The 16,235-nt window shown below is 38.5% G+C and overlaps 1 pseudogene; it reads left to right on the top strand.

Moving 5' to 3' along the window:
• Positions 1-3,425: 3,425 nt before the first annotated feature.
• On the top strand, positions 3,426-15,868 carry LOC139706123 (tudor domain-containing protein 6-like; annotated as a pseudogene).
• Positions 15,869-16,235: the final 367 nt, after the last annotated feature.

Raw genomic sequence — 16,235 nt, 5'->3', positions numbered from 1 at the left:
GCTGCATAGGGAGCAAAAATGGACACCCTCCTAGATCATGCCTACCTCTGGAGTCAGGGTAGTGACTATATTGATGGACAGGGTGACCAAATGTGGGCCACACCTGAGTGGTCCTGGAGTATGAGGTTGGCCGAACTCTTTATTTTCTACTAACAAAGGTAAACACAGTCTTTATTGCTTCTTTTATTTCTTATTAAATCAGCAATTCATGCTTAGGGTAGATCAGATAGAAAGTACAGATTGCTAGGATTCCTTGGAATGTGGCCTTGGGTTTGAGTCTATGGAGAGTGTTGTGTACAAGTGTTGTTCAGTCATTCAAAAGGAATACACATTGTGGTGGTCGCAAACATACACCTGTAGGATGAACTTGCAAATGTACTAAGCCACATGAAGGCCTCACTGTGGTTTGTCAAGATCATCCTGATTCACAAGGACCTGTCTTTCCTTCGCCTTAGAGGGAACAGAACCCAAGTCCTGGAAACTGCCTTTAAGACTCCAAATTTGTTTTGGAGAGGGTAAAAAAAAAAAAAAAAAAAAAAAAAAAAACAATGTTAGAGAGGACTATGATGAGTTTTATTTAAAAATTGATTTCTAAAATGTGGAATCAGAATAAAGTAATACATGTATAATATAAGCATATATCATTGTTTCTAAATTATCATGTTAAATTTCATAAATATGTATTAGATCTCCTAAAAAGTTGATATCATCAGGAAAAAACTCAATATTTCCCAGGAAGAGGATAAAATGTTCTATTCCCACACTGAAATTTTTTCTTAAACTTGGTTTCAGCTTTTATTTTGATACCTGTGTTTGTATATTCATTTTTTTAAATCGAGGATTACTTGCATATATCATCTAATCCCCTGTTTTTAATTCAATGTAATCATACACACACACACACACACACACACACACATTGATCAGGAGTTATTACCATCCTTTTTCTTTATGAGGCAGCAGAAGCACAGAGAAAATACAGAATATGCCCAGGCCTCCACAGTGCATTCCCTACTGAATGTTTGTGTCTCCTCCAAATTGATGTTGAAGCCCTAATGCCAATGCGATGGCATGAGAAGTGGGGCCATTGGGAGCTAATCAGATTTTGATAGGCCAGGGGGGGCATGTCTCCCAAGATGAGATTAGTGTTCTCAGAATTTGAAAAAGAGACCAGGGCTTACTTGCTCTCCACCAAGTGAGAATACAGTGAGAAGCAGCCAGCTATGAGCAAAAAGAGGGCTCTTTCCAAGAATTCAATCTATCAGTACCTTGACCATGAACTTCCCACCCTCCCAAATGGGGAGAAATAAATGTTTCTTAAGCTTCGAGTATTTAGTTGTAGCAGCTAGAACTGACTAGGACAGTCAGTGAAAGGACTTTGTGAATATTCAATGAAATAATGTATGCAAAGTGGTCTATGAATATAAGCTATTGCATTATCACCTTCATCATCATTACCAGTTTTCCTAGCCAAATGGCATAGGAGCTATTTTTCACACCTAATTCAATTCCAAAAGAAGCCACTGATATTTCTCCAGCAGAAAGAGGTTATGACTGCTCCAGATGAGTTACTACCTAGATGTTCAGGTTGTTTGTGGCCATTTTATGGATCTACATAAACCTTTGGCTGCTCTGTAAATGAGTTTTCTGGCCCATCATGAGATTTATACCCCTGTGCCATCAATACCATCCCCTTTTAGGGTGTCCAATTATGACCAGTCATTTACATCTTGAGCCATTCTGAAATCCATGTGGATTTTCTCTTCCTCAGAGGTCTATAAAAACATGAATGACAGGTGATGTCACTGAACAACAAAGATGGGAGAGGACAGCTTGAAGAGCCTGGAGAGGAGCCAGGCAATCAGAGAAAAAATAACACTAAGAGTGGAGGAGGCCAACCTCTGTCTAGAGGGCTCTGGGAAGAGCCAGCCTGATTTCCTTCTGGGACCTGCTCAGGATGGATTGTGGGTAAGATAAGGTCAGCCATGAACTGTGTAGAAGTAGAATGCATTGGGGGTGCTGATGGAACTAGATTTGTATTTCTGCTTTACAAAATATCTCTGAATAATTAGGTGGAATTCCCTGAGATTCCGTTTTCTCATCCAGCAAATGGGCCTAGTAAATGAACCTTCTCAACAATGATAAGGTGAAGATGTCATGAGATTATATTTGCAAAGCAGTTACAAACTATGGAACCAAACTAGGTACTGTTCAAGAGATGAATTAATAAAGATAATGTAATACATATACATAATGGCATATTACTCATCCTTGAAGAATGAAATTATGGCATTTATCAGTAAATGAATGAAGCTAGAGAATATTTTGCTAAGTGAAATAAGCCAATCCCAAAGAACAAAAGGCCAAATGTTTTTCTCTGATATGTGGAGGCTAATGCACAATAAGGAAGTGGAGCTAGGAAAAAATAGAGATACTTTGGATTAGACAAAGGGGAGTGAAAGGGGAGAGGGGTATGAAGGGAGGAAGAAGAGCAGAATGAATTGCAAATTATTACTCTATGTGCATATATTGTAAAGGTGACATTGCAATAAATTACTGAGTTGATTTTAAAGCGGGAGATGGAAACTTTATTCACCAGCTGGTAGTCCAGATCCACCATCCAAGGGATAGGTAGGCTGCAAGTCTATACCCTTCAACCCCCACCCGGGGTATGAGTACACTTTTTGTAGTCCAAAACCACATTAAAGAATAAGTGGCTGTTTGTATAATTCAAAACCATAAACAAATGTCATGAGATCTAAAATCATAAGCAGAATGAAAAACACATTTTTAGTGACAACACAAAGTAATTTTAAATTCTTTTATTTATCAATTTAGGAAAACACATTTAATGTTTAAGTATGTTACCCTATAAAATTTAGGAGTCAAGAGTACTTGATGTTATATTTAGCAGTTAACATTTTAACTTTGTAAGCCAATTAGATGTCTCTAACAAACTTATTTAAAATTAATTCTATATATGTTAAATAAAATTTACTTATTTTTAAAATCAAAGATATCAGAGAAGTGCACTGAACAGTATCAGTTTTTTTTTTTTTCAATTGAGGAAAAATCCTAGAAACAATGGATAGTAGACATTTTATAGACATTCACATTTTTTCAACAACTGTTTGATGACCTAGAAACGAAACTGCATTGGTAACTTTAAAGACAATATTACTACTTCTTGTTGTTGTTTGTTCACCCAGCATGGACAAAAATGTCATGTACATGGTAAAGAATGGTTACTAATATCTAGATAATCAATCTTTGACAGAACACACTGTCCAAGAAAAATGGGAACCACAAAGAAAACACTTTTACATTGTATAAGAATTGACATTTTGTGTTGCCAAACATGCTATGCTAAGCAACTGTTGATGGGTAGAGGTGGAGATTTCCCTGGGAGAAGCATTTCTTACATGATGTGGAGTCTCAGGGCAAAATGGAGTCTGATTGGCGAGCTGTGCCTGGTGCAGGTGGGACTCCTGTGGCACCGCTGCCGCGTGGTCAGCCGCCAGGCGCAGGAAAGCCGCGTCTTTCTGCTGGATGAAGGCCGCACCATCACGGCCGGCGCGGGCTCGCTGGCGCCCGGGCGAAGCGAGTTCTTCCACCTGCCCTCAGAGGTGCTAAGCTGCGTGCTGGCCGGCTTAGTGCCGGCGGGCGGCGGCGGCACCGGCGGGGGCGAGCCGCAGCACTGGTCGTCCAGTGCGGTGGACTTCCTTAGCAACCTGCAGGGCAAGGAGGCGCACGGACGGGTGCTGGACTTGCTGCTCCAACATCGCCTGGTCCTTCTGGAGGTCCCGGCTGTGTTCCAGCAGATGCAGGAGCTCAGCCTGGCGCGGCAGGTGCCAGACAGTCTCTTCCGCTCCCTGCTCAAGCGCTACCTTGACGACTTCAGGCGTGGGCCCCGGAACCCCGCTTCTTCCGCGAGTCCTGCCCAAGCAAGAGCAGCCTGGCCTGGATTACTTCTATCCCCAGCTGCAGCTGGGCGTGACAGAGCCTGTAGTGGTAACCCAAGTATGTCATCCCCACCGCATTCATTGCCAACTCCGGAGCCTATCGCAGGAGATCCACCGCCTCTCTGAGAGCATGGCCCAGGTATACCGGGGTTCCCTGGGGACAGGGGATGAGAACTCTACCAGTACTACCTGGGAGGAGAGGGAGGAGAGCCCAGATAAGCCAGGCTCTCCATGTGCATCCTGTGGATTGGATGGACATTGGTACAGGGCGCTCTTGCTTGAGACTTTTCGACCACATCGCTGTGCCCAGGTGCTTCATGTAGACTACGGAAGAAAGGAATTAGTGAGTTGTAGTAGCCTTCGGTACTTGCTGCCTGAATATTTTCGAATGCCTGTGGTGACCTATCCTTGTGCCTTGTATGGACTCTGGGACGGCGGGAGAGGCTGGTCTAGGTCACAGGTCGGTGACCTGAAGGCACTGATACTGGGCCAAGCAGTGAATGCAAAGATTGAATTTTATTGTTCCTTTGAGCACGTGTATTATGTTACCCTGTATGGAGAAGATGGGATTAATCTTAACGGTGTATTTGGAGTACAGTCATGTTGCCTGGCTGACAGATTCCTTCAGAGCCAGGGGACAGAGGAGGAAGAGGAGGGAGAAGAACCAGACCCAGCGCTACAGTCTCAGTCCCCGGCAGAAGAAGTAGATGAAGAAGTTTCACTCCCAGCCTTAAGGTCTATCAAGTTGAAGATGAATGCCTTCTATGATGCCCAGGTAGAGTTTGTTAAGAGTCCCTCTGAGTTTTGGATTAGATTGAGGAAACACAATGGCACCTTCAGCAAGCTTATGAGAAGAATGTGCAGTTTCTATTCCTCTGCCAGTAAGCTGGATGGTGTGGTTTTGAAACCCGAACCTGATGACCTTTGCTGTGTTAAATGGAAAGAAAATGGCTACTATCGGGCCATAGTCACCAAATTAGATGACAAGAGTGTGGATGTATTTCTAGTTGACCGAGGCAATTCAGAAAATGTGGACTGGTATGACGTAAGGATGCTGCTTCCTCAATTTAGGCGCCTACCAGCCTTGGCTGTAAAGTGCACCCTTGCCGATATTTGGCCTTTGGGGAAAACCTGGAGCCAAGAGGCAATTTCCTTTTTTAAAAAGACTGTACTCCACAAAGAATTGGTTATCCATATCCTTGATAAGCAGGATCATCAATATGTTATAGAGATTCTTGATGAATCTAGAGCAGGGGAAGAAAACATTAGTAAGGTAATTGCTCAAGCTGGATATGCCAAGTATCAGGAATTTGAAACAAAAGAAAATATTGTAGTAAATGCTCACTCCCCAGGGCATGCTTCGAACCATTTTATTGCTGAAAACAAAATATCGTCCGCCAAGAAGGTAGAAGAACAGAAAGCTGAGAAAGAAAAAAACCATCTCTGTTTCAGAAGCTTTGACTGATACAACAGTTGTTACAAATATCTCCGCTGGACAAGGGGAACAGGAAAAAGAGAAAAAAGCCCCTGTTTATTCTCCCCTGATGCCAAATTTCTTGAAAATTAAACCAGGCTCTTCTTATAAAGAAGAGCTGGAAGTTGGAAGTACAGTAGAAGTCAAAGTGTCTTATGTTGAAAACCCTGGCTATTTCTGGTGTCAACTGACCAAGAACACTCAAGGCCTTAGAACTTTAATGTGTGATATTGAGGACTACTGCAAAAATACCATGACTCTTCACCAGGGAACCACACCTGCTTGTTTGGCAAAGCGAACAGCAAGTGGTAAATGGTCCAGAGCTCTGATTAGTGGGACCCAATCTTCAGAGCACGTCAAAGTAATATTTGTAGATTATGGAGACAAAGATACTATTTCTGTGAAGAATCTTTATTCAATTAGTGATGAGTTTCTCAAGGTTAAAGCTCAGGCTTTTAGGTGCAGTCTTTATAATTTAATTCAACCAACTAGTGAAAATCCCTTTGTTTGGGATGAAAAAGCAATACAAGCTTTTAGTGAATTTGTAGACAGTGCATGGCAAAACAATCTAGAATTAAAATGCACAATATTTGCTTTGGCCTCAATACATGATGAAGAACTGTTTAATGTTGTAGATTTGCTAACACCCTTTCAGAGTGCATGTCATTTTTTGGTAGAAAAGAGACTAGCAAGACCAGTAAAACTTCAGAAGCCTCTGGAGTCTTCCGTTAAGCTACATTCCTACTACTATTCTACACATGATATGAAAATTGGTAGTGAGGATTCAGTGTATATAACACATGTCGATGACCCCTGGACATTTTATTGCCAGCTGGCAAGAAATGCAAATATTTTAGAACAGTTGTCCTGTAGTATTACACAGTTAAGTAAAATTTTGCTGAATTTAAAAACATCTCCCTTGATCCCTGGAACCTTGTGCCTTGCCAAGTACACTGATGGAAACTGGTACAGAGGGATAGTAATAGAAAAAGAGCCAACTAAAGTCTTCTTTGTTGACTTTGGGAATATCTACATAACAAGTGACAATCTGCTCTCAATACCTCGTGATGCCTATGATGTTTTACTTTTGCCCATGCAAGCTGTTAAATGCTCATTGTCTGATATTCCCAGTAATATACCAGAAGAAGTTACAACATGGTTTCAGGAGACTGTTCTAGATAAGTCATTGAAGGCCTTGGTTGTAGCAAAAGATCCGGATGGACGTCTGATTATAGAGCTATATGATGATAGTATTCAAATTAATGCTAACATTAATGAGAAGTTAGGGCTACTTGGCTACAAAAATCGAACCAGGAAGAAAGAGAAAGAGAATGAAACACTTCCTTCTATACCTGGAACTCTTGAAGAAAAAAATGAAAATATGACGTCACCCACAGACCATTTAAGTAAGACAGGAGAGAACAAATTATGTAGCATGGAGATTTTTGGAGAAGGATGCAAGCCTAAGATCAGCTCAGCATGTAAGGAACTTAAACGTTTACAAAGTTCAACAAAGACAAACTTAGTCACTCCGTATCAGGACTCTGCAGGAAACAAAAGTAATCAAGTGTTTTCTTTAACAAGAGAAAAGAAAGAAGAAATCTTCGCAGAGCCATCTTTGAAAGCCACAAAACTAGAAGCCACTCTTCCAGAGAGAAGAATAGGAGATGCTTGTAACAAAGATTTGCCTCTAAAATTTTGTGAGCTCCCACAGAAGATGATAATGCCTGGCTTTAAAACAACTGTGTATGTTTCACACATTAATGATCTTTCAGACTTTTATGTCCAGCTAACCGAAGATGAAGCTGAGCTCAATCGTCTTTCTGAGAGATTAAATGATGTTAAAACGAGGCCCCAATATCATACGGGGCCAACTGTGCAAAGTGGAGATGTGATATGTGCTGTTTTCCCAGAAGACAACTTATGGTATCGTGCTGTGGTCAAGGAACAACAACCCGATGACCTTCTCTCTGTACAATTCATAGATTATGGCAATGTTTCCATGGTTCACACTAACAAAATAGGTAGGCTTGACCTGGTTAATGCACTGTTACCAGGATTATGCATCCATTGCTGTTTAAGGGGACTTTGGGTTCCTGACATTGTCAACTCAAAGGAGATAGTGCATCACTTTTCCCAAAGGACTGATGAGGCTCAAGTAAGATGTGAATTTGTTGAATTTCAAGATAGATGGGAAGTTATTCTTGCTGATGAACGTGGGATCATATCAGAAGATATGCTTAGTAGATGTGCTTTCAGTGAAAAATCTCAAATAGGACTTTCTACCCAAATAGTTAAAGGTGACTGTTCAAAGTCTGCTAAGAAATCCAACAGTGACACCTCAGTATTTCTTAACTGGTATAATCCAAAAATGAAGATTGTGAGAGCTTATGCTACTGTGATAGATGGGCCTGAGTATTTTTGGTGTCAGTTTGCTGACACCGAGAAACTTCAGTATTTAGAAGCAGAAGTGCAAACCAGGGCAAAGCAAGTAATAGATTGGAGAGATCGTATCACATGTCCTCACATTGGAGATCCTTGTATAGTAAAATATAGAGAAGATGGACATTATTATAGAGCACTTATCACTAATATTTGTGATGATTATCTTGCATCAGTGAGGCTTCTGGACTTTGGAAACGCAGAAGACTGTGTGGAGCCAAAAGCACTCTGGAACATGCCCTCTGACCTTTTGTCGGTTCCCATGCAAGCTTTTCCATGTTGCCTTTCAGGATTCAATATTTCAGAAGGTATATGTCCTCAAGAGGGAAATGATTATTTTTATGATATAGTAACAGAAGATGTGTTGGAAATAACAATATTAGAAATCAAAAGGGATGTTTGTGATATCCCTTTAGCTATCGTTGACTTGAAAAGCAAAGGTGAAAGTATTAATGAGAAAATGAAGAAATATTCTAAGAGTAGTATGGCCAAGAGTGATATACCATATGAAAGAAATGGCCCAGAGATAAAGGGATCCCTGGCAATTCCCAGTCCTGATATTGGACTTAAGAAAACAAGTATCAAAGCCATACAAGATAAAACATTATATGTGGAATCACGGACAGATGAACTTGCTGAAAGAATTGAAAAAGCATTAAGCATTATTGAAAACAAGGCAAGTAAGTTCTATGACCTTGGAAGTGATAACATTTTTGAAGTTTTTGAAAACTCTTGCAAAGACAAAATTGGTGCTGAGGTGCTGGAAGGTGAAGTAGAGTGCCATTTTGTTGACAAAGCCAAGTTTAATGATCCGTACCTAATTACAGGATTTAACACATTATTACCACCTAGTGAAACAAAGGAGATGTTAGAATTGAATTCACTTGAGGTGCCACTTTCCCCTGATGATGAATCCAAAGAATTCTTAGAACTAGAATCCATTGAGTTACAGCATTCTCTAGTTGGGGATGATGACAAAGAGGAGCTATGTCTGGTGCCCCCGATTGTACCTCTCTCCCAAAGCGATGACACGGAAATCACTCTGGAGCCTTTCACAGTGCAACTTCCCCTCGACTGTGAAACTGAGACACAGCCAGAACTAGAACTACCTACAGCCCAGCTGTCTCTGGATGACAACACTAATCCTTTGTCCTTAAGAGTGAGTCAGAAAGGCCAAGAATCAAGGTGTGCAGAGGACATGAGAAGGTCAAGTGCGGAGTCTTTTGATGACCAGCACAGAGTACCACTGCATCTACTTGGAAAGAATTGTGACCCCAAAATGCACGTTGAAATGAGTATGTTAGAAGAACTTCCAGAATGTAAAAACAAAAACAGAGGTGCCATTTCATCACTGATACCTTTGTTCTCTGAAGAAGAATCCAGAGACGGAAGGAAACACAATAACGCTTCACCACATCATACCTCGGGTAAGGGGACTTGTTTTCTTTCACTTTAAGGTTTGATTTACTGTCTTCAGAAGTTCTGATTTATTTATCTACTTATTTATTTATTTTATACCAGGGATTGAACCCAGGGGTGCTCAACCTCTAAGCTGCATCCCCAGCCCTTTTTATTTTTTTATTTTGAGACAGGGTCTGACTAAGTTGCTGAGGCTGGTTTTGAACTTGTGATCCTAACCTTCTGCCTCAGCCTCCTGAGCCACTGGGATTATAGGTATGGACCACTGCACGTGGCTCTTTTTGGTTTTAAAGAAAAGGCAGTAATTATATGAATTTCTTGAGTTTTTGGAAGAAAAGATTAAACAGAGAAATGAGTCAGATTTGGTTTTTATGGAAGGGCATTTTAAACAAGAAAAATTGGGTGTGAAATCAGTGTAAATTATTGTATGCTAAAATATTAATTTTGAGTTTAAAAATAAAATGCTTAAAAGCTATGTTCCTGAAAGATAAATCTCATTTAAAATGTAAGAAAATCATCTTACTTTACCACCATTGCTGTACTTTCTTCTTTATCTGCATAGTGTCTGTCTGCATACAGTTATAAAAATGAAATGCAGGTTATACTATTATACAGTATTGAATCCTGCATTTTAATTTTTTTTTTAAGAGAGAGAGAATTTTTTTTTTTTTTAGATGGACACAACACAATGCCTTTATTTTTATGTGGCACTGAGAATTGAATCCGGGTCCTGCCCATGCTAGGCAAGCGCTCTACTGCTGAGCCACAATCTCAGCCCTGAATCCTGCATTTTAATCCCTTAAAATGCTTTCCAAATATTTTAATTGCATGATATGGCATCCTGTGGGTGTGTCTTATCTTATGTAATTATTAGCCTCTAATTAGCTATTTCTTTCCAATGTCACACTGTACACTAGCTCTGTCATATTGTGATACAGATCTGCTGGCAACATGCTGCTTTGATGTAAGAATGGCTGTGAAAACCATAGACAACACCACTGGTAATAAAAGTCCCACTTTCAATAGTAATTTTCAGTGTTAAAAATAAAATTTGCTGTGTGTGGTGGCACACCCCTGTAATCCCAGAAGCTGTGGAGGCTAAGGCAGGAGGATTGCAAATTCAAAAGCAGCCTCAGCAATTTAGCAAGGTCCTGAGAAACTTATTAAGACTCTGTCTCAAAACGAAAAATTAAAAGGTCTGGGGATGTGTCTCAGTGGTTAAGTGCCTCTGGTTTCAATCCCTAGTGAAAGAAAGAAAGGAAGGAAGGAGGTAGGGAGGGAGGGAAGTTAGTTCACATTACATCCTTCTGCTGGTTTTTTTTTTTTTTTTTTTTTTTAGGAAAGCAGTAGGGATTATCTGGGGAGGCAGCAGTGGAAGAATTTAAAATAATATTTAAAATAAAATTGAGGAAAAGAGAGAGCTTATTATCACCACATAGTAATTGCATGATACTGATTACGTAGGAGTAATAATCATAGATTAGAAAAGTACTTTGCTTGTATATTTCACATTAAGGAATCAAGAGGTATACCTTGAGTCTTATCCTATTCAATTTGGCAGCTCAACCACCACGGAACACCTACACTCTGAAAGGATTTTCTGTTGGGTCCAAATGTGTTGTGTGGTCAAGTCTAAGAAATACGTGGTCTAAATGTGATATTTTGGAAATAGCCGAAGAAGGCACAAGGGTAAGTGAGATTTAAATAGTTTTATCTCAAAATACACTTGCAGATTATTAAGGAATTTAATAAACTACAGAATACAATTGGTAGATGTTTACTTGCTTGTTCCCTTGATAATTTGATGTAATAAGGAAGTCATCTATAAGATTATAAATATCCATCTATAAGAATCCTAGAAAGAATCATTCAGCCCACTTTATCTCCCATAACTCAAAAATCCTATAGTCCCAAGTTCCACACGTTGCACTTCTTAATCTCTTTTTTGGAACTGTTTATACCCAGTGCCTCTATGTTAGGTAAGTTTCTCATTTCACAACTACATCACTTGAATAATCTTCCATTTGATTTACTTCTTGTCTTTCAATTCATTGTCCACACTGCTATTATGAATTGATCAAGGCAAATCCAACCAATTATTTTTGTACAAAACTTTTTAGGGACTTCCATTTGATTGTGTTTTTCCTGCAATCTGAAAACCACCTGTACCAAAATCACCTGGTGTGCTTTTTAAATTGTTGATTACAGTTCTATTTTGCCTGTATTCCCACCCATTCCCCAAATGGTTAATTCCAGTTTAAAGATTTACTGTAGCTATCACCTCATCTGGGAAGCATTCACTGAAATTATTTTCTAAAGGTCCCTTCATCTTCAGACCCCCCCCTTCAGAAAAAGAGCTTTATGCATTTCATGTATTATATTCTTGCACATAAACATATGGGAGCAGACCTCTAGAGTTTGGACACTTTAGCTCTACATTTTATTCATGGTTGATCTTCAGATGTTTACTCAATATGTATTTGAACTGAAGGAGCACTGAGTTTGAAACACAAGATTGAAACTGGTTTAAAACAGTCATTTTTGTTATCTTGTGAAACCTCTCATTTTAAGGATTGCTGAGGAACATAAATCACCACTTTCTACTAAACTTTGTTTTCTCTTGTAGGTTTTGAACCTTTCCAATGGTGTGGAGGAGACAGTGAACCCTGAAGACGTTTGGAATGGCATACCCAAATTGGACAGGAGTCCATCTGAGGTATGGAATTCTGTAGACATTAATTAATGAGAGCTCTGTAATGAACTACTTCTAAAGCCCTTGTGTGAGGAAAAATGAAGAAAAAAATTACTTTAAGAACAACAGTTAAAAAAAAAAAACAATGACAAAACCAGTGTTCATGGACTTGATGCCAACTTTCATTTTGGGGGAATTAGTTATTAATGTTTTTCTCCTTGATTTTCACTTTGAGGGTTAAAGAATAAAAATTATTTGATGTTCATGACTCTTCTAAAATACACGTTTGATGCAAAAAAATTCTGGGAAATATGGCAAAATTTAAAATGAGGAAGTAACAATCACCGATAACATATCCATTCAAGGAAAAATAGATTATTATTCAGTTTGTTTAGACCCTGTTGATTTTACAGTGCATATACTTATATATTCTGTTCTTCATTTAGGACTATATGGTGGGCAGTTTCTCTTACTCTACGATGTGTCTGGGCATTTGAATTTATCCTGTTTGCTTCACAGTCTTTGTCTGCTTGGTCCAATATCTGGTCATCTCAGGGTTTGCATCTGCCTGATGTCTTTTTCCCAGGGAAAAGGTCGGCTATCTGTGGTTCTTTGTATGTTGAATAATTTTGGATCACATTTTGAACATTTTGAGTCTTTTGTTTTAAGACTTGGGTTCTGCTAAAATCTTCTGGAGAATGTTGAATTTTTTTTTTATCTTAGCAGGTGATTAACCCAATCAGGTTCACACCTGTCTCTCATTCAGTAGTTGGTGATTTCCATGTCAGTCAGTTCCATTTTCAAAACCTTGACTGTGTTGTTCAGTAAGTACATAGGTCACTCAGCAGTTAGATTGGGACTTGGCACTTTATATAGTGGCCAGTGGCTTCTTTGGTCTTATTCTGCCTAACATAGCTCAGGGGTGATCTTACGTCTTTCATTAGTTCATATATGGTATTAGGGGTTAAAATTTCCCAGATCATTTCCTCTATACCTTCTGGCTCCAAGGGTTCTCTTTTATTTAGCTCCTCAGAGGCCTGTTTTTTTTGGGGGGTCCCCTGACCAGAAAGCACTCGTATTTCCCTCTGCTCAGACCTGCAGTTCTGTTTGGAGTGATAGTGATGAAGAAGAGAGAGAAAATAAGAATTCCTTCCTCCTGCTCTAAAGATAACAGAAGCCCTTTTCCTGGTTCTGCTGCCCAGGGAGACAGGGCTTCTTTCACATTTTCAGGCATCTGCATTGCCACTCTTGTCACCGGGTGGTTATCAGGTGCGACCAGAAGACAAATAAGGGGGAAAAAACATAGAGGAATTTCCCTATTTTGTAGCATTCGAGGGCCCTTTTCTGTTAATTTCTGGCTAGAAATATGGGATTTCTCTGAGTTTTGCAGTCCATTCAGCTGGGCAGTTTTAATTCAGCACTTTCTTAGGTTGAACCATCCCATAAAGAAGTGAAAAAAGAAAAAGAAAAGCCTGTGAAACTCACCCTTATTGTGAACTGTTTTTCAGATTTTTACTTTAGATGTCAATCCACCTGTTCCTGTTTGCCTTTGAGAGTTCTCAAATGTTTGCTTTTTTAATTCTGCCCCGAATTTTCACTGTAATGAGTGAAAGAGAGGCTACAGTAAGTTTGCTCCATCTCAGCTGTAGCCAGAAGGCTGCAAATGTATTTAACAATTGCATGACATTCATGAGCCATAACGCATTATACTGTTTCTCTTAGTGTTGGATAGTTAGTTCATTTGAAAATGTTGTCCATCAAAAACAATGGAAAATTCACCTTTTTTGTCAACTCCATTTTTGTTTCCTTATCAAAGGTAACAGCCTGCTAAACTTTTTGCATCAATATTTACTGATCCTTTTTTATATTCTGATATCTCTATTAATTTTGAAGAATCCACAGTCAAAGATATATATATATGTACATACAGGATTCTAGTTGGATTAAGTACCTATACATGCCAAAGAGAAAAAACTAGGACTATGTAAAACTAAAGTGCATATGTACATATTAAAGCATTTAAGTACATATATGTATGCATTCAAGTACATACTTATATAGTTTAAATAGCATGTATATTTAAAGTAGATTAGGTTTATGTCTATTTAATACCCACACACATATATTTACATATGTATGAATATATACACACACACACACATACTGGCTTTAAGCCAGTAAGCATATATGTAAAAACTACTTATGAGTAACGCTTTCCAGTTTTTTATTTGATTATTAATGGGATTTAAATGAGCCTTTCCTTACATGTGAGGGAGCCTTAAATAAGAATACACATCTTCAAATGAAATAGTTTTCCTTAAAAAGTGAATATTATGAGGTATTGAATTAAGTGCAACTTTTTATGACATATTAAATCATGATCTCCATGTCTTTCTGATTATATTTTTAAGGAATTCTTAAACCTGGACTATTTCATTTTGTCATAAGAAAATGTCTCAGGAATCAGTTTCTGTATCACATCAAGCATGCACATGATACTATTAGTATTGAAAGGAGCATCAGAGGACTATTCCTCTTCACTGGGTCATTAATCATCTGTGACACTCAGTGGACAGTAGTGGCCCCTTGAGCAGTGATGTCTCTCCTTCCCTCACCAAAGACTGATGTCATCAAGGGTCTGGGAGCTCAAGCTTGGAAAAGGGTACCAATGGAGACGTTCCAGAAACATGAGTAATCAAAAAATAGGAAATGTACATGAGGTGATTCTTTACTATAAAACCAGATTGTCATAATTTTAAAAGAAATACTTTTTGTTTTCCTTTTTTGTTATGGCTTATCTATGATCCTGTTTCTGATTTTAACTACTTTGTACTTTCATTTGAAAATTGGTTGTAATTCAAAGGTTCCTTTTGTTAGGCTGTATTCCACACACTGGGAAAAGATCTTTACTTCATGTCATCAGATGATACCACATTTAAAGGTAACTCGTCTTTTGAAAAACAAAATACTTTTATTACCCAGCATTTTCCAAGTGTTTAAAAACACCATTATCCTGAGTCTGTCAATTTTCTTGAATGATAGCAGCACAGGTTTTGTGTGGTGGTGGTGGTAGTGGTGGTGGGAGTGTTGTGTGTTTTGTGTGTGGGGTGGGAAGGGTTAGGTAAAAAATAAATGAGACATGTCTCTAAGCATGAGGAAGATATTTTGAAATGTCAAAGGAATTTGTTGGTTGATTGAATTAATCTTGAAAGTTAGATTGTAGGTCTGGTGAATTTATATTTTAAAAGACTTTAAGGGATTTTTCTTAATTATGTTCAAATGACCGCTGTATGTTAATCTTTTATAATTTCTTCCTGAATTTTTAGTTTATCTATATGATAAAATCCAATTGGTTGCATGTTCTCAGTTATTACACATTGCTGTTCATAAATAGCATATTTGTTCTTACAACTGAGGCACATTCAGAATGAAATCAGCTCTTGGTGGCTTTAGTATTATGTGAAAAGCACACACTAATCAAAAATAATGGAAGTCCTATTGGTTATCAGCCTTGTTAACCTCATTCTAACAAAATATAAAATATACCCATTTTGTAATCTTTTAAAGAAACTTTTAAAAGTTTCTTTAAAAAGTGGGCAGGTTATATAATATCTTTGATAATATGTGTAGTGTGAGTACCAAAATACTCACAAAATAAAAAATAAAATAATTTCTACAGGAATAATTCTCTGTAGTAATTAGAACTTACCTTTTCCTCTACCACCTTTAGAGAACTTTAACTTTGTCATTGTAGAACTCATTTAAACGATTGTCTTGTTCTTAGGTTTTTTTTTTTTTTTTTTCTCAACTTAAGGTTGTTCTCATCTTGTTTCAGAAAAGGGGTCAGCAGGTGATGTGGATTTAAGTGTGGATCCCTAAGTGTGACTGGTCCGAAGCTGCTCGTGAACCAGTGGCATCTCATCCAGATCAAGTGTGTCTGAGGAAATAGAAGGCATTAACCACAGGAAGTTGTCGTTTTTGAAAACTGATATGTATCAGAATTAAACTATGTCTCAGGTTGACTGTACAGGGTATTTGTAGTGGGATTCTGTATGTGTGGCTGGCTCTGGGAAATTTCCTCTGCCTTGAATTGTCTAGTGCTTTTATTCAGCTGGAAGATTTATTTTGCTGAACAATTTGCTAACACACTACTCACATTTCAAAGGAACTGTTGGTACCTTTTCAATATAGTGTTTACATTAACATAGAAAAACATAGGTTTACGACAGACAAGAACATTACACGA

The sequence above is a fragment of the Marmota flaviventris genome, chromosome 6, assembly GCF_047511675.1.
Source record: "Marmota flaviventris isolate mMarFla1 chromosome 6, mMarFla1.hap1, whole genome shotgun sequence".
Lineage (NCBI taxonomy): Eukaryota > Metazoa > Chordata > Mammalia > Rodentia > Sciuridae > Marmota > Marmota flaviventris.
This window is presented reverse-complemented; position numbering and strand designations above follow the sequence as displayed.